We start from the raw sequence: 13,203 nt of genomic DNA on the forward strand, positions 1-13,203 counted from the left end.
TTTAACTTAAATTGTTTATTGTTTTGCACATGAAGGAAGATGAATTGTATATTATTAATATACAACTTCCGTATAAATAACTATATATAAATGTATAATATATTCTGTAAATTTATACAAAACAAATATATTGTAAGTCAATAAGAGAAAATCAAAACCATTATTACAGGGAGTGTACTCAATACTTCTTAGTGATCACATACTATGAATGGATAACTATCGCACGAAATCTAATGAATAGAATTGAGGTATTAAAGTAACAAATTATTTAAAAAATACTATTATAATTTACTTGTTGACAATTAAATGTTTAAAAAACATTCATTTCCTTTGGTGATCAACAATTCACTGAATTTTTTAGTACTTAGTCCGGACCTCCTTTTTCTATTGATGATATCCATTATACTAAAGACTCTCGCAGCATCACAATTGACAATTGGAGTATTTTTGTATACAAAGTTTTCACTTGTTGAGAGTTCCTTTAGTTTGCTGTAGCCAGGGTTCTTTTGAAGCACTCCTTTTAATTTCCTTCAATTCTTGAGTCAGATTTTCTACAGTGGTCATGCTAGTAAGAAGAGGCAATATTTCCTCAATCGCAGTTATTGGCGAAGGTATTGGAAGAAAAAATTTCTGTATAAATACGATCAAAGTAAGGTATCCCACAGAAATGTCTCTTGAACACTACCTTTACTTGCCTTGTTGAGACAGTGGGCTTCTTGCCAGCCCAGGGGAATGCTTGAGATCACCCCCAGCCTCCAAGCGCTTGGAAACGTTGTAAATTGTCTTCAACGAGGCCCCAACCTGTTCCTTAATGTTGTTATGAGTAACGGTGATAATTTTGGTAAGAATAGAAAAGCGTGCGAGCAGAAGAGAAGAAATACTTATGGCATCATTGGTTAAATAATATACATCTTCTTCTATCAAGCAAGAACGTTATCATTCCCACCTTTATTATTCAATATTAATATAATATTTGATGGTGATAGTCGATAGAGAACTGAATAAAATGCCTAAAATAACGTCGCCTTCTGTATGGATTTCTGAAAATGGAGGCCCAGGAATTTGGGAATTACTTACCAGATGAGAAACAGATGGTTTGTCAGATTTGTCGAAATAAATGTGCCTTTGGTCTCCTATCTAGAATTACACGCCACTCATTATTCTCATCTCATATCAAGAGAATGGATATTCATCTAAAAAATCAGGTTAATGATGAATACATCAAGTCAGAGTTTAACTCTGATCTCACAAAGATGCTTATTGCATGTAATATAACCTTATCAATTGCTAATCATCTATGTTCAAAAAATTTATGGAGAAATACACGAGTAAACCTATCCCTTCCCGAGGAGCCATCATTAAATTAATGGAGGATGTTGGTACTGATGTCATTTACAGAAATACATATAAAAATGTTTTGAGTCGTCCACACCAAATGACGATCAAGTTATCAGTAAAAAGTATAAAATATTTACTAATTTCGAAATGAAACTCTGAATTTTGTACTATCTAACAGTAAGTATTCAATCTTTTTTTTAAATCTAACTCTAAAATATGATTCTAATTTATCTAAACATATCAAAAATTATGATACACAACTCATTAAATAGTAAAAACAACTGCTTAAATGGTCACAACAACGGGGGTAGTAGCTTTGGATGGTTCGCAACTAGTTTGTCTGAGACTAGTTTCTTCACTTAAAGACTTGGATATGATCATTAGGTTTTCCAATATTACATAGTCAATAAATATTACTTCTTTATCACTTAAGGCTTAGCTATGGTTGATAGGCTCCAAGAAATGGTGTTCAGAAAACTCATAAAAAGGCAAACACAACTGCTTAAATGGTCACAACAACGGGGGTAGTTGCATTGGGTGTAGCATTATAATTACCAATTGTGTATATATGTTGTTATATAAGCATAAATAGAGGAGAAAAAAATCTTTTATGATGCTTTTAATAAGGAGTAATATCGCCGGACATTACTACATAATTAGCTTTTGCTCTAAATCTTTACGATGTCATGTTAGAAGACTACAATAAGTCAAGAATGGTTGCCTGAATTGTCTTATCAGTTAAATTTGACTGCATGGATTAACTTTTCTTTTTTAGATAAATATGAAATAAATGAAAGTGGGATTCTAAAAGCTGTTCTTACTAAGATTGGAAGAAGATATGGATTGAAATCTAACATTATTTTATGATTTACATTATTATTAATAATTATTAAAATCTCATAGGTAGAAATATATCTATCCTGTGCACAATTGTATATGCAACTTGCACATAAGGAAAAAAGGTGATGATCTTTTTGATTAAACTCCACGTCTGGCTTGTATTTTGCAACCTCAAGTTATGACATATTGAACTGAATTCCGATGTTAGAACAAGAAGATATTATTTGGATCAATCTATTATTTCAATATTCTGTATTTATAATTTATTGTTACTATTAGTTATATGATTCTAATTGTTTAATTTTGTATATTTAACTTAAATGTATGATGGTTTATTATTTAGTATGTAGATTATATTTAATTTAAGCCTTCTATTTTAAATTTGGAACTTCAAATATATTTCGAAATACTCTTATTTTGTCGTTTTATTAGTTATTTTTCTGAGAATATGGTTCCCAATAAATTACTATTTCATGGAGTGTGACGTTTCCAAATCTACTGTAACGGATAAAAATCGTCTAAGTCAATTATATGTATTATATATTTATTAAACATTTTGCTAATAAACACTTTCGTTACACCCTCAAAAATCATAATAAAGGAGGCAACTGATAAATACTGATGTGATTACCAGTGATAATCACATCAGTATTTTAAACAATGATACCATGTGTCTTTCTCCCCCCTGTCTCCTCGCACGCGTTTTTCTCTACAATATTATCAACTATAGTTATGAGGCACTTCCACTCGGAGGAGGGCTGCAATTTCGATCCTCTCTGTTTCCTGATTGGGCATGGTCTCACGTGTGGAAGTTGTTACGCTCTCACAGGAAGGATTTTTGTTTATTTTAACAGTAAAATACGAAACAATCAGATTGGTTGCCACAAAACCTCTTAAAAAGTATATTTACATCATCGGTCAATAATTTTGCACGGCCCGGTACTTCCCCAGCCAAGTAGTTTTCCAGTATATTTTTTCTAAACTTGGAGAACACATAAATAACTTAATTGTCCAAATTAAATAATGTGCTGTTTAATGATCATTTGTCCCCTTAAATATTGGGTTTCCTGAAGACTTAAGTTGTTGATGTGATGGGAGGTTTTAGAGTGGCGGATTACTTCCTATAAATAACGAGATGGGTACGAGAAACCCCGAAAACGGCGAGACATGGTTTATTCTCACAATCATAATTCCACACATTAGAACCCCCCCTTATACAGACCAAAGAAAAAAGGCACTTTTTCTCTGTCATGATGCACGTGAGAATGCAGTAGGGGGAAGTTGCTTAGTTGATGATTTGTACAATACTGAGGAAAAGTTGTTAAGAAGATGCGTTTTTATTCATTTTTTTTAAAAATATAATCTCTTTCAACTAATCACATTTCCTCTTTTACAACGATTCCAACAACCTTACATATGATACTAAAAATCTGTAAGAGATGAGTCAAGCATGCCAGCCACAAATTGGGTAGAAGAACTGATAAATTACTACAATGACATAACATAAGTTTATATTGTCATTTGTTGTATTTTTATGAAAATAAAAGTATTTATTATATTAAATACTCAAATAAGTCTCTTATATCTTTAGTATTATTATGATGTTTTTTTTAAGTGTTAAAATAACATACCAACATAAATGGATAAAAAAATTGTCTAGATGAGAAGTCCATTTTTATTTTAGTCAAAAATGGACAACTCAAAATTTGTAAAAAACTTTTTTGCAAAAAAGTAATTAATAACATTTATTGGCATTGGAAAGAGAAGAAAAAACCTACAAATTTGTTTACAAATCTAATATTACATTGGAAGTTATACTTTTTTTTCTTCTCCTGAATATAACGAAATAGCAATTTTTACTGATTTCTTTTTTTTGCCAATAACTTAATTGAATTTGACTAAATTTACAAAACTTAGTTATTTGTATAGTCTTTTTTCGAGACGTCAATTCACTTTGATTAATAATTTAACCTTGAACTCCAAAAAAGTTTTTGTTTTGGTTATAGTTATAGTTGATAATATTGTAGAGAAAAACGCGTGCGAGGAGGAGGAGGGAAAAAAGACATATGGTATCATTGTTTAAAATACTGATGTGATTATCATCTGCCTGCTTTATTATGATTTTTGAGGGTATAACTAATGTATTTATTAGCAAAATGTTTAATGAAGATATACTACGTATAATTGACTTCGACGTTTTTTATCCGTTACAGTAGATTTGAAAACGTCACACTCCATGAAATTGTAATTCATTATGAACCTTATTCTCAGAATAATAGCTAATGAAACAACAAAGTAGAGTATTTGAAATATATTTGAAGCTCAAAGTTTAAAAAAGAAGGCTTTAATTAAATATAATCTACATACTAAAAAATAAACCATTAAACATTTAAGTTAAATATACAAAATTAAACAATTAAAATCATATAACTATTAATAATAATAAATTATAAATACAGAATATTGAAATAATAGATTGATCCAAATAATATTTTCTTGTTCTGACATCGGAATTCAGTTAAATATGTCATAACTTTAGGTTGCAATACACAAGCGAGACGTGGAGTTTAATCAAAAAGATAATCACCCCTCTTCTTCGTGGAAGTTGCTATATACATTTGTGCACAGGATAGATATATATCTACCGATGAGATCTAACTAATTATTCATAATAAAGTAAATGTCAAAATCATAAAATTAGACAATAAATATACTAATAAAAAGATTTTATAAATAAATTCATCGTAAAGATTTAGAGCAAAAGCTAATTATGTAGTAATGTCCGGCGATATTACTCCTTATTAAGAGAATCAAAAAAGATATTTTCCCCGTTATTTATGCTTATATAACAACATACTATTATCATGATGGATATACACAATTGTTAATTATAATGCAACACCCAATGTAACTACCCTCGTTGTTGTGACCATTTAAACAGTTGTTTTTGCCTTTTATGAGTTTTCTGAACACCATTTCTTGGAGCCCATCAACCATAGCTAAGCCTTTAGTGATAAAAAAGTAATATTTATTGACTATGTAATATTGGAAAACCTAATTATCATACCCAAGTCTTAAAGCGAAGTAAGTAGTCTCAGACAAACGAGTTGCAAACCATCCAAAGCTACTACCCCCGTTGTTGTGACCATTTAAGCAGTTGTTTATGCCCATTACTGAGTTGTGTATCATAATTCTTGATATGTTTAGCTAAAATAGAATCATATTTTATGGTTAGATTTAAAAAAAAGTTGAATACTTACTGTGAGATAGTACAAAATTCAGAGTTCCATTTCGATATTCGTAAATACTTTTTACTGATAACTTGATCATCATTTGGTGTGGATGACTCAAAACATTTTTATATGTATTTCTATATATGACATCAGTACCAACATCCTCCATTAATTTAATGATGGTTCCTCGGGAACCAATATGTTTACCCTTTTATTTCTCCATAAATTTTTTGAACGTAGATGATTAGCAATGGATAAGGTTATATTACATGCAATAAGCATCGTTGTTAGATCAAAGTTAAAGTCTGACTTGATGTATTCATCGTCAAATTGATTTTATAGATGAATATCCATACTCTTGTTATGAGATGAGGATAATGAGTGGCGTGTAATTCTAGACAGGGGACTAAAGGCACATTTATATCGACAAATCCGACAAACCATCTGTTTCTCATCCGGTAAGCATTTTCCAAATTCCTGGGCCTCCATTTTCATAAATCCAGACAGAAGGCGACGTCATTTTGGGGATTTTATTCAGTTCTCTATCGACTATCACCATCTCATATTATATTAATATTGAATAATAAAGGCGGGAATGATAACGTTCATGATTGATAGAAGAGGATGTATATTATTTAATCAATGATGCCATAAGTAATTCTTCTTTTCTCCTCGCACGCTTTTCTATTCTTACCAAATTTATCACCCTTAGTTATAGTATATGACCCTTCTTCCCCCTGCTAAAAAATAAAAATAAATATGCACCTTTGTCCTAGCCTGACTAGTTTCGAAAGTAGCATCCATGAAATTTTTCAGCCTTTTAGATTCGACGATGTAAGAACCTATAAAAGATACACATACAAACTCTATTCTATTTAATAAATATTAATTCTTAGAAAACGATGTGTGGATGAGGATCCATATATCTGAATGCGTAAAAGCGAAAGATCCATCCAATTTCGTTTCTTTATTTTTTTTCAAAAATAAGAATATGTAAGAATTTTTTGGAATTCAATCAGATCATATTGATACTCTCTGGCTATAGTTGAAACCAAATCTTGAGTATGATGACTAGATTTTTTAAAAATATTTAATTGACTTATCCTCTATTTCATTGGAAGTTAATTTTTTTGTACTTGAAAAAAACAAAAAAAAAACGAAATTGCAATTTTCACCTATTTTTTTTTTGTAAATAACATTTTTGAGTTTGAATAAATTTATCGCTACTGCTATTCTGAGTATCAAGGACCCCTTTAATAACCTAATGATGCACCCAGATCCGCAGGTAGTGCAAGTTAACCACTGTTACATAAGGTGGATAATTACCCACTGCCCACTTTCCTGAGCATCAAGGATCCCTTTTGATATTCCATAATACATCCCACCTATGTGTTGTGCAAAAGAACCGCAGGCTGAAGCAGTGAATCATTACCCACCGCCACCGCTTCCTTCAGCATGAAGGATCTGTTTCAATATCCTGTAATGCACCCCAGACCATGGGTTGCATAAGTGAACCGCTGTTCGAAAAGGTGGGTTATTAGCCACAGCCACCGCTTCATTATGCATCAAGAACCTTCGTTATTCGCACAACTCAAGGGATTTTTTTTTATTATTATTATTATTGTTAGTGTGTTCTGTAAAGGTATGTGTAACTTCGGTAGTGGTTTATAACCTTCATGCGGCTTTTCTGAAACCGGGAGGTTAAAGTGTTTTTAATGATAAAATGTAAGCCAAGAAGGGAAGCAATTTGAACAAACAAAATAAAGTGTGGATATGTCACAATGACTAAGCAACAAGTAAAGATATTATAAGAATTTACATTAGAGTTATTGATTCTGTTTAATAATATTTGTACTACACGGTTGTATATTTCATACAAATTTTATTACTATTATGCTAAGCCTAAACTCATTCACCAAATAAACTACTTTTGCAGTATGTTGTGCTATTACAGAGGTGTCATTTTTTTTTTTTTTTTTCAGAATAACTTTTTTTTTTAAGTCTGTGCCATTTCACAACTTAAAGCCTTGTTAATTTCTATCGAACAGAATTGATGCAGTCAGTTGCAATGTAACTTCTCCCTGGGAACTTCATCAACTCTGAGGAATGACTACATGGGAGGCTCAAATTGCTTTCTTACATTGAGCTGTTTTAAGACCTCATTTTTTGTAACTAAAATATATTATTAGTTATCTGCTACATGGATCACAACAGCCAAGACGTAGTGGGGATCCTTTTTATACTGTCAATAATTGGAACTTGGACTTTGACGTACTGTCCCACCTCAGTCTCCTTAAACTGCCTTGATGAGAGTTGCATAATACTGTTTGCTTTTTTTTTCTTGCTTGCAATTAGCTCCTCTCTGTCGCACTTAGCCGTCAATCATCTTCATTTTACCTAATATTAACGGTGGAAGGTTCTGAAGCTTGGTATTTAAGGTTACAGATGGAACAATTGTGTCTTTGAATACAGACTGTTGATAGAGTACCCCTTTTTTGTTATCAACCGATTTTCTGTCTATGCCTCCTCTTCGGGCCTTCCCTGGTATATATTGCTACAAATCTTTAATAGATGCTACTCTTTGTATAAATGTATGTCCACAAGGCCGACCTTTATCGGATGGCCATAGATTACTTGGTATGAAGTTCGCCCAATACGAAACTGAAAATACGGATTCTTGGATACTGAACAAACCACTGTCCATCAACCCACTCACTTGTTTTGTTGTTGGATAGCCCCATATCATAAGCATGTCCTGAATGTCTCAATTGGTTCTCTCATATGATTTCTGAGGTTGTGAGTTATGGGAATTTCCATACACAAGTTCAGTTGCAAAACCTGTGGGACGAGGTCTGTTATAGACAATTATAAAGGGTTCTTAATGCTTAATGAAGTGGTAGCGGTGGCTAAAAACACACCTTTCCAACAAGCAATTCACTTGCAAAGCCCATGGTATTATAACACGTGTATAATAAAAAGAGTTTCCTTGATGTGTAGGGAAGCGGTAGGTAATGATCCATCACTTGAGCCTACGGTTCTCTTGAACAGTCTGTGAGTGGGTTGCATGAGGATATTAAAAGAGGTCTTTGATGTTCAGGGAAGGGGTGGCAGTGGGCAAAAGTCCACCTTTTAAGTCATTTGTTAACTTGCACAGCCCGTGACCTTGGGTGTATTATATGATATTAAAAGGGGTCATTGATACTCATGATAGTGGCGGCTATAGATTTAGACTCCTTTTCGTAGAAAAGCAGTTCACGAGCGCACTCCATGGGCCAGGTGGTATTATGATATATTTAAAAGGGTCAATATACTACTTGCGATAGGTTATGATTTACCATAGGTACCAGCTGTCCACCTGCAGAACCTGTTGTCCGACATGTATTTTGCAAAATAAAATGAAGTATCAATTTCTTATCCTACTATAGTTTGATTATGTGAATACAATATAAAATTTAATGAAATCAGATCAGGGATGTTAATCTTTTAATATGATGAGCCGCATTGCTTCTTGAAATATTCGAATGGGCCGCAGAACCTATTTAGTTAAATTTCTTGATAAATGGTTATAAAAAACAAAACTATTAAATATAAATTTGTTTTAATTTTAGACAAAATATAAATAAACCCCAAATCAAACTTTTCTGGCCAAACTGTATAAAAATGCTAATCTGGCAGCCTTACAAGAATCTCAAAAATACTAGATACCGTCTAATATTTTTCAATGTTTGTATGTAGAAGGAGCTTTCTTCTCATTTTTATGATCTGGCCACAATTTTAGTAAAAATACTAATGGAATTTAGAATTATTAGTGCCCAACATCTAAATAGTAGGCGGGTTGCAATGCAAAGGTTGTACATCCTGCACTAGAATGAAATTTTATCTTAATTAATTTTTAATAATCATATTGCTTACGATGAATTATTTAATAATCAAATTACCCACAATGAGTTTATCTGAGAATGCAAATGAAGTTAAAAGGATAATTGCTCGCTCTATTTGAGATTTAATACATTGCTTCACATTGACCGTATCTGATAATTCATGTTAAAATTTGTTGAGAAACAATATTACAATGATAGTCCGGGGTTACTTAAGGGATAAATATCAGTTGGTATATTGACTTATTTGCATAACTTCTGGATGATTTCAGGCCTTTTTTCGGTTTCTCTTGGGAATGAAAAGTTGCTTGATCAAGTTAAGGTAACAACAATAGGCCTAGCACTTTATCCTCTGAAGAAGGGGTGAAGGATGGAATAGAAGGTATTTGTCAGTATATTTATTTATATTATGAAAATAACTTCAAAAGGGGATGATCAAATTTTTATATGATAGTTACATTATGAAAATGATTTTGGATTCCTACAACATTAGGCATTAAAATATAATAAATAATATAATAACATATATCTATATAGATAAAAAAACCACATTATAATGGAAGAAGGAGCTACTTTTTGTATATGCAACATGAAAAGGTTTTTTTTAATTTTCCAATCCTTTTAGCAATATTCTTCTATTCTTGAAGAGATAATATACTAATATACCGGGTGCGCCATTGAAAAATGAACACATACTAAAACAAAAACAAACCTCAGCCCTCTAGCTTACGTACGAGTCGAGAAAATGAGACTTGCACGTGATCGACAAATTTCGATTCGCGTACTCCAAGTAGGTGGGCGTCTCCAGGACCAATGTGTGTGCCGTCACCTAGTCTGAAACGTTGCAGGAGAAGAGGATGTCGGTCAAAAAGGACAAATTGGCTTTGTTAAAGAAAACAGCCCAGGTCAATTACTTCAAGTCCATAACGGCCCATACAAGATATCTCTCAGGATTTTACTACAAACTGTCTAGAGGGCAATCAAAAAAGTGGGGTGAAACAACCTTGTGAGGTTGGAGAGGCCATTTTGGACACTAGCAATTATAGGAACTTATCTCTTCCGTTGCAAGACTCTTTTGAACGAGCTTTTGAACTCTTTTATGACATTTTTGGACAACTACAGCCCTGATGCCAACTCTTCAACTGCTCCTTAGAGTACATGCTGAGGGAAGGGCTTCAGCGTCCGTCATCCCAGCACTGAGGCCCTCAAAGCCACTGTCATCTAGCACTGCGACGCTATGACAGACAAATACATCCGCAGTGGATGCCAGGCCTTCCACCACGGCCTGGACGCCATCATTACCGTGAAGGGCAGCTATATTAATGATTAAGAGAGCTTAGACAAACATCTATGTATAGCATTAATTTTGTTGAAATTCTATTGTTAATTAATAAATTATAAATTGTAAAAATATTATTCTGTGTAGATCAAGATCTGCCTCTAATACAAAAATACCTGTTTCCGAATCTCAAATTTTGACAGGAGGTATTAGCAGTACCAAAAGTTATTTAGAAGATCATGATCTACTTTTAATCTTTAAATTGCAAATCCCTTCATAGTTTTGGAAGAAAATGTGATTTGATTAGATTATTGAAGATTTTAGAAATTATTATATTATCAGAGACTAGGTGTAGTTAAGAGAATAACTTTTGCTTGCCAGAATGCTACTTTTCATTTTCTGCGTTTGATAGGCCCCTCTTACATAAAAGAAGGGGTGTTTCACTATTGATAAAAAAGAAAAAACTACTGGCAAAACTCGAATACTGTTGTTCCGATGGAAATGTAATCAAGGTTCAATGTAGGGTGTCAAGCTCTCTGTTTGATATAATTGGGTATACGGGCCAAATTGTGAAGATCCCTTTTTCTTTTATAAAAACTTTCACATGTTATTTCACGTGTACCGACCATAGTGAGTGGAGATTTTAATATAAAAATTAAATATGGTCAATAATTTATTCAGTGTACAAGGAATTATCATCCTCGAGCTACGGCGTCCCTGTCTTCTATTTTAAAGCCCCATGTGTATTATGACTGTGCTGAATTTGTAAAATATTATAGTCATACTGTGGATAGATTTTCCAGACCTGTGTCCTCGAAAATAGATATTTTTATCTTCAAAGGTAATCAAACAGACACATTAAAGTCGTACAAAGTGATAGACAATAAAATATCTGGTCATCGTGGTGTATTTATTGAAATGAGCCCCATTTCAAGGACAGCAAGAATTAGAGGTCTTTGGAATCTTAATTCTTTACTACTGGAGGAGATTGATGTGAATGGTTGAATAATTGATAAAATTGAAAATGCAAAATCAAGTTTTAAGAATGGTAGTGACGTTTTTACTCAATTGAAAATAATTTTTATCCAAATAAAAGGTGCTTGTCGAGAAGCAGTTGCCTGTCGGGCTGAAAAAAGAAGCAGACGACTGAATGAAAAATTAATAACTGAAAATTAAAAAAAATATTGCTTGGCGAACTTTATATAGAAGCAGACCTTTTTTATAGAGTTAAATTGAAAATAACGAGCATCGATGATTTATGAAATCAAGATACAATTTTTGTAGATTGAAAAGGAAAATAACCTTTTTTATAACTTATCAATCATACTTAAAAATAGTATTGAATCGAATGATCCTGAATTAGTTTACAAGGAGATGTGGTATTTTTACTCCAATATGTATAATTGCATCGACTTCAAACATACATCAAAATGTATGAGATGCAATTTAAGAAATGTTCTTTTCTATGAAGACCTCAGATTCAGGTCTGACAAAGAACTTTCACTATCAAATGAAGATAACAACATGGTTGAGGGTCACCTTTATGTGGGTTATTTGGAAATGGTTGGTCTCATTTTAAATTGAAATCAAAGTTACAACACCTTGGGTCTTGGATAGGCAAAGGAAGTTGCGAAATAAAAGGAAAAGAGATATGTAAGAGAATTAGGAAGATAACTTATTATTTCTCTTCCTTCTATTTAAAAGTATGAGATAGGATCAGGGCATGGAATGTTTATATGATTCCTAAAGTAATGCACCTCTTCTGTATTACACTTTTCAACAACAGTATTGCGAGGAAAATAGAAAATTCCTACCTGAAATTATTGACCAAAAAAAAAAACATAACCCATTCAATTTTAGGGGCCTGGGTGTGTATTGTATTAAAAAGCTATAGGAATAGGAAAACTATTGGAAAATTCATTTAAATGGATTCTTAAAGCTAAACCACGTGGAATTCCAGCTCAGACCACATTTAGTACTTTCGGATGTTTTTATAGTATTATCATTATACTCAAATTGTTTTAAAAAATTTTGTGATGGTGCTACAGAAATAGTTAAATAGTTTGAATTATCTATACAATGGGAGATGCCAACTAGAGTTTCAAGTTTAAAATTCAAAGGGTTTAAATTTTAATGTACCACTCGTTAAGTATACACAAATCACTATTACTTAAAAGACAAAGAGTTACACTTCGGGTTTGTTGGAGAGTTATGAGTATAAGTCCTTGGTAGGCTCAGGTTTTTGTTTATTTGCTTAATCATGCGTCATGACAGCTAAGCTGGTCTTCTCCCAAGCATTCTTAAAATTGTAATGGTGACTACGTTATTTTACTGTTGCTTTTTACTATATAGGTAGATCATATTATTTTTATCTATGTTAATCCTTATCTTACACACCAAGCACTTAAAAAAACTTTGAATCTTAAAAATAGCCTTAAAAACCAAAAACTGTTTAGCCCTGAGGCTGACAGAGAAAAACTTTTTCAAATTAAAAAATCATATTCTGCTATTTTAATGTTTGGAAATTTTGCTATTGAACAGTGTTTTTTTTCTTTATTTGAACTTGGCCCAAAGTAGTTGAACTATCTTACAGTTTAAATTTTGCATTCTATATACATGGAGAGTGTAAGCATTT

The 13,203-nt window shown here is 32.3% G+C and overlaps 1 long non-coding RNA gene across 1 annotated transcript; it reads right to left on the reverse strand.

Moving 5' to 3' along the window:
• Positions 1–4,483: 4,483 nt before the first annotated feature.
• LOC139906809 (uncharacterized) lies at positions 4,484–6,127 on the reverse strand. Its single transcript, XR_011782758.1, has 3 exons — positions 5,439–6,127; positions 5,246–5,385; positions 4,484–5,183 (listed from the first exon to the last, which is right to left on the reverse strand). It is a non-coding gene; the product is annotated as an uncharacterized lncRNA (long non-coding RNA).
• Positions 6,128–13,203: the final 7,076 nt, after the last annotated feature.

Source organism: Lepeophtheirus salmonis, chromosome 12 (genome assembly GCF_016086655.4).
Source record: "Lepeophtheirus salmonis chromosome 12, UVic_Lsal_1.4, whole genome shotgun sequence".
Classification (NCBI taxonomy): domain Eukaryota; kingdom Metazoa; phylum Arthropoda; class Copepoda; order Siphonostomatoida; family Caligidae; genus Lepeophtheirus; species Lepeophtheirus salmonis.